Source organism: Zootoca vivipara, chromosome 6 (genome assembly GCF_965207765.1).
Source record: "Zootoca vivipara chromosome 6, rZooViv2.hap1.1, whole genome shotgun sequence".
Classification (NCBI taxonomy): Eukaryota; Metazoa; Chordata; class Lepidosauria; order Squamata; family Lacertidae; genus Zootoca; species Zootoca vivipara.
The window spans coordinates 76852425-76859042 of NC_142589.1; positions in this window are offsets into that span (position 1 = coordinate 76852425).

Sequence of the window (6618 nt, forward strand, 5' to 3'; positions counted from 1 at the left end):
CACTGAACTAGTGTCCTTCCCTCTGAGGTGGTTATATATAATAGAGCATCTTTCCCAGCCTTCTGCCCTCCCCCCTCCACTTTAATCCCAACCTGGAGCAGGGAATCTGCTCGGCTTTTGAAGGAAAAAACACACACATCTGACCAGTTGTTCCTTTGCTGTATTTGCCCCCCCCCCAGCTGACATTCAGATCTCTTCCAGCTGTTCTTTTCTCTCGCCTGCTCTCTCCAGTGGTCAGGACATTGCTGGCAGGACTAACCTTAGGTAAGGTCACAAGAGAGTCCTCGCAAGTCGGTGCTCCCTAAGCAAATCACCAAAGCATTCACGAGAGGGGGGGGGACAGAGAGAAAGAGGGTCCCTGCAGCCGGGGAGGGGGGATTGGCGTGGGAGCAGAGCATCACAGGGCTTCAGGAATTGCCTCTCCTGCGCATTTGCCAGGGCAGCCCTGGCCCTCTCTTGCCTCTGGCCACCGTCTGGGCAGGCTTTCGACTGAGTTGAATGGAGGTGGCCAAAGGAGCAGACGCCTTGCCTTCTCCCTGCCCCTTGCCTGCTCATTTGCACTGGGGATGAGGTGAGATCTCATTCATATGTATATCTCTATTAATAGTGCCCTGTGCCTGGCAGGGCTCTAACAGCTGCCAACGAGTCATCCCTGCTTTGCTGCCGATCCTCCTCCCACTCACTAGGAAGGTAAAAGAGGAGGACAAAGTGGTTCCCTGGTTAGAGAAAGGGGAAGACGACAGGTGTGAAGAGGACAGAGGGATGCCAACTTTTTAAAGCAGCCCTGGGCCTGTAAACAGCCACCTTGTGTGCGGAAATCAAAGGCTGATGGAGAGGAAGCATCGCTTGAAGCTGGATTTAATTTCTCTTTGTCAGGCTGCTGCTGCGCAAGGCACAAGAACAGAGCTGGTTAGGAAGCTGGCTCCCATTGGGGAGCCCAGCACTTTTGTATCCCAGTGTGGTGTAGTGGATAAGAGTCCAACCGCCTGCAATGCAGGAATCTTTTTGCCTAACGTGGGGCTCAAACCCATGAACATCAGATTAAGAATCTCATGAGAGCCAGTGTGGTGTAGTGGTTAAGAGCGGCAGACTCGTAATGTGGTGAACCGGGTTCACTTCCTCGCTCCTCCACATGCAGCTGCTGGGTGACCTTGGGCTAGTCACACTTCTATGAAGTCTCTCAGCCCCACCCACCTCACAGGGTGTCTGTTGTGGGGGAGGAGGGGAAAGGAGATTGTTAGCCACTTTGAGACTCCTTCGGGTAGTGATAAAGCGGGATATCAAATCCAAACTCTTCTTCTATCCCGTTCCACAAACGATGGGGAGCGAGGAAGATGAGAGCTGGGACCACCAGGGTCACTTTTGATGAAGCAGGGAGGATGCAAGAACCTGTGGCCCAGCCAAGGATGTTGGGTGGGCCACAGGCTCTGGCTCTGGGTAGCATGTCTCCCCAACCATCTTAATGTTTGCAGAAAAGAGAGGAAGAGGCTGTATCTTGAAGCCCCGTGGAAAGGCAATGCCAGCTGCAGACACTTCTCCTTCGCTGGTGGTTTTCAACTGGTCAAAACTCTTCCTCTAACCCACCTAACGTGGGACCTGCTTTCACATTTTCGCTTTTGGCTTGCACTTAAATACTGCGAATAATGCATCTTATTTAATCCTAAAGCGGAAAATCGCTGGGAAATCTAGACAGTGCTACCTTAGCGTTCCTGCTAAATCTGTATCATCGAAAGAGTGGCTTGATCACAATGAGCATCTTATCTCAAGAATGCATCCTAGTCCCGACATAAATGCAGTGCTCCAGAGTCTTAGCAAACATGCTAAGTTTTGATTCCACCTCACCATCCCTAGAACCAACATCCACAGCTATGGTGCACCCTCCAAATTTTTCTACCCAGCTACTAAGGGTACATGAAAACCATCTGCTACCACAGCTGGTCACCCTTAAGCCTAGTTTTCAGTAGTTAAAAAATGACCGGGTTGAATTGCTTCAGGGTGAAGCTAGCGATCCCCCATACCAAAATAGAAATCCCTGCACACAGGCAACTAGCATGTCTGGAAGAGTTCTAGGTCAACTTTCTCCATGGCATACAAGCTTTCTATATGCAGGGGTATGCCTATTTATATGGAAGATTGTTCCATTATGGGAGCCCTCCCCGCACCAAGCCTGAATTGGCAGAGTCTAGACACAGGTTTTGCACCCCAGGAACCTATTGGACTCAGGAGAACCTACAAGCTGTACTTGTGGTATGGTTTCCACCTAGTTCAGGGCTTCCCAAATTTTGGTCTCTAGCTGCTTTTGGACTACAATTCCCATCACCCCTGACCGCTGGTCCTGCTAGCTAGGGATGATGGGAGTTGTAGTCCAACAACAGGAGACCCAAGTTTGGGAAACCCTGACCTAGCTCAATGATGGAGAACTTGCAGCCATCTAGAGATCTGCTTGACTACAACTCCCATCATCCCTCACATAAGACGAGTCCATTGGATATGCCTAGCGGCCCATCTCGCCCAGCGCCCAACCAGATGTGTGTTGGAAACCTGAGCTTTCCAGCCCCTCCTGCATTTCCCTGCAATTGGCGTTCAGAAGCGTCGCTGCCTCCCAACTGCGGAGACAGAGCACAGCCATCAGGGCGAAAAGCCTTGGGGAAGACAAGAGAGGGCTACCCCATCCTTGACCTGGGAAAAGTGGTGCTGGGACGGGAGAAGGACGCATTGGTACCCCACTCCCATGTACTGCCATTTCCCCACTCCTGGGGCACAGGAGCTGGGTGGGGTTGGATGGATGCTATTCTTAGCCAGGCTTTGTTGCTATTTTTATTCCCAGATGCTAGCTGGGAACAGGGAGGGAGGGAGGGAGGCTGGCTTTGTGGCAATCCGGTGTGAATTATGTATGGCAGCCAGTTAATGTGCTGCTGAGCCTTGAACATGCAGCACGTTCTCCAGGGACCTGGGGGGGGGGGACAGCCATTGCAGTGAGAGGGATTAGATGTGTGTGTGTGTATGTGTGTGTGGGGGGGGGGAGAAACACAGGATCCTAGCATACACTCCCCCCCCCTCCTGACTTGCCTTCCCCTCCTTTCTCCTGCAACACCTGCCTCCTTCACAGAGCTTTCGTTGCTCCACACGAGGGAGGGGAGGGAGGGAGGGGTGGGAAGAACAGCTTGTTACCAGCCTTGCAGACATCTGGGGAAGAGGACACTGAAATCCTCCCTTCCTTCCAAGCGGAGGCTGGATCCCTCCGAAGAAATTTCCGCCCGATATAACATGGTCTGACCTAGAAACCCTGCATTGTAATCCCCAGCTGGGTGAGGCTGCGGCTAGGTTGACAGAGGAAGCGCTCTGTACGGCGGCAGAGGCACTCTTACCACCGCTGAACGCTCTCCCTAAACAGGTAGAGGGCAAGGCTATCGCAGAGTTGGAAGGGACCCCCAAGCGTCCTCTAGTCGAACCCCCTGCAATGCACGAATCTCAACACAAGGTTCCAACCCCCTCCAATTTGAAACCATACCAGACCGTGCTTAGCTTTGCAAATGTGCTAGCAGTTTTACTGCTGCGCCGCTAGGACTGCAATGGCTACTAGCCATGATGGTTGAATTCTGCCTCCACCACTGCTGACAATATGCATCAGAATGTCGGTTGCGGGAAGCTGAAATTGGGGGAGAGGGCTGTTGCGTTCGGATGATGATGATAATTTGTTACTTGTACCTAGTCGATCTGACTGGGTTGCCACAGCCTTTCTGGGCGGCTTCCAACAGGATAAAATAACGCACAGTATAAGGTAAAGGTAAAGGGGCCCCTGACCATCAGGTCCAGTCGTGTCCGACTCTGGGGTTGTGGCGCTCATCTCGCTCTATAGGCCGAGGGAGCCAGCGTTTGTCCGCAGACAGCTTCCGGGTCATGTGGCCAGCATGACAAAGCTGCTTCTGGCGAACCAGAGCAGCACACGGAAACGCCGTTTACCTTCCCGCCGGAGCGGTCCCTATTTATCTACTTGCACTTTGATGTGCTTTCGAACTGTTACCAGACATTAAAAACTTCCCTAAACAGGGCTGCCTTCAGATGTCTTCTAAATGTCGGGTAGTTGCTTCTTTCCTTGACATCTGATTGGAGGGCGTTCCACAGGGTGGGTGCCACTACCGAGAAGGCCCTCTGCCTGGTTCCCTAAAGCTTTGCTTCTCGCAGTGAGGGAACCGCCAGAAGGCCCTCGGCGCTGGACCTTAGTGTCCAGGCAGAATGATGGGGGTGGAGACGCTCCTTCAGGTATACTGGGCCTTTGAAGCCATTTAGGGCTTTAAAGGTCAGCACCAAGATTTTGAATTGTGCTCGGAAACATACTGGGAGCCAATGTAGGTCTTTCAGGTGTTATGTGTTCTCGGCAGCCGCTCCCAGTCACCAGTCTAGCTGCCGCATTCTGGATTAGTTGTAGTTTCCGAGTCACCTTTAAAGGTAGCTCAACGTAGAGCACATTGCAGTAATGTAAGCGGGAGATAACTACAGAGCATGTACCACTCGGGGCAAGTCAGTGTGCTGAGCTAAATGGAATACTGGCTGGATCCAGCCAAGGCTCCTCGGATGCTCTTATCGCAGGGAGAAGTCCTGCGCCAAATATGGAAGCTGCCTTGCACAGAGTCAGGGCACCTAGCTTAGTGCAGTTTACTGGTAGAATCTCTCCATGGTTTGAAACGAGACACATTCCCAGCTCTTCCAAGCTACAGACCTTCCCTGAATCAAATATGCCTCCACTGTGGGCTCAATGGGTTCTTGGCTGTCTCAAAGATCCTAAGCAGGGAAGACCAAGGGGGTGGGGAGAGCAAATGCCACCGGGATAATCCTGGCACCACGTGGACGCTGTGTTATTTCTGTTTCTGTTCCTGCTCCTATACTCGAACGTGTTTGCTACCGCGCAAGTATTTTGTAAGCCGCTTTGAGAGTCTCTTGGGGCTACTCAGCAGGAAATCAGTTGTTCAAAACAACTGAAAACCTAACGTCCATCCAAGTAACGAGATACAAGGGACAAGGGTCGGGGATGGCGGAAGGTGCAGCCCAACCTCTGGAGGAACTGTTTCCTCCCTGCTGTCCTGTATGGCTCTTCTCCCTCCCTCAAATTTCTGCTGCTTGTTCCTCAAGGCTGTCAGCAAGGTTACCTTGCAAAGCTGTCGGTGGGCAGGTGCTATGCCAAAGGCAAGATCACCTGTGCAAGGAGGCAGCTCTGAACCAGGCACCGGAAGGCATGCCAGTGGTGGCTCAAATTTGCTTTATTTACACTCTCTCTCCTCTCTGTGGAATATGCAGGGAGAACAATGGCTGACATTACAGCATTATTGTAGTTTTAAGCAAGGAACACCTTCCCGTATTTTGAAACTGCCCAAGTAGCCTCTTGGCGCCTGTCATCAGGAAACAGCAAACACTCCCGCTTTCTGTAGAGGGAACGATCCTACTTTTTATTGCACCGTTGCCACTGCCTCAAAGCCAATAAATTTGGTGCCAGCTCTCAGCAGAGAAGCCTCCTCCATCATGTTTTCGCTCAAGACTACGATTCCTAAACTGTATGGCCTGAGACTAACGTGAACCAAAAATACGCACGGAGGATCTTTCTGCTGCAGCTCTGAATGATGCCCTGTTCTGATGCCTCCTTTCCAACACCCTCCACTAGGAAGCACCTTCTGCTGTATGCCTGCACCTGGTGTGACTGGATCCGCCCATTCATAATTCTCTTGCCCTCCAGAACAGGCTCTCAGTACTTTTGCACAGCACATGGTTAAAACAGTGGACATTGCAGTGGCAATGGAGAATGAAGCTATCAATGGCTACCAACTCTGGTGGTTATGTCCTACTTGAATATCAGATACTGAAAACCACAGGGGAGTCCTATTACACTCAGGTCACTTTCAGGCTCCCCACCTCACCCCACCCCGTTGGCACGCACCCATAGGCTTCCAGCTGGCCACTGTGAGAAAAGAATGCTGGGTAAGAGCAGAGCATGAGACTCGTAATCTAAATGTCTTGGGTTTGAGTCGCACGCTGGGCAGATTCCGGCATTGCAGGGGGTTGGAGAGGTGACCCTTGTGTTCTATGGTGGGTCACTGGTCTGATCTGTTTTCCTGGAAATCGGTCTGAACTTTACATGCTTAAGACCAGTTTGCTTTTCATGTTGGCTGAGTGAAGTGCAGCTTCCATTTCACTTCGGGGGGCGGGGGGGAGAGGTGCACTTCACCTCACAGGAAGACTGGCCTTTCACAACAAATGCGAATCTCACATGCGCAGTGAAGGAACACTACAGCAGTGAGTGGTGCTACTCATCATCCCTTCCCCCATTTTGGCCTTTTCCACTTTGCCATCCTGATAACCTGTGCAAGACGCGGCACACAGCGCTGAGGAGCTGGGAACTGGCAGCTAACAGGAATAGCAGGTGTGCGGGCACAGGTGATCACTGCAGGGCAGTGGGTCACAGGCGGTGCGCAATGGCATTAGTGTCAAACTAGGTCACAGGTGCACTCGGAGAAGGGAGCGGGGGGTGGGGAGCAACACTGCCTTTAGTTAAAAGGGAGAGGGAGATGCAAGGCCTGGAAGAAAGGCCCATGGGAAGAGAGAGAGGCTATTGGGCCGAGCGGAGAC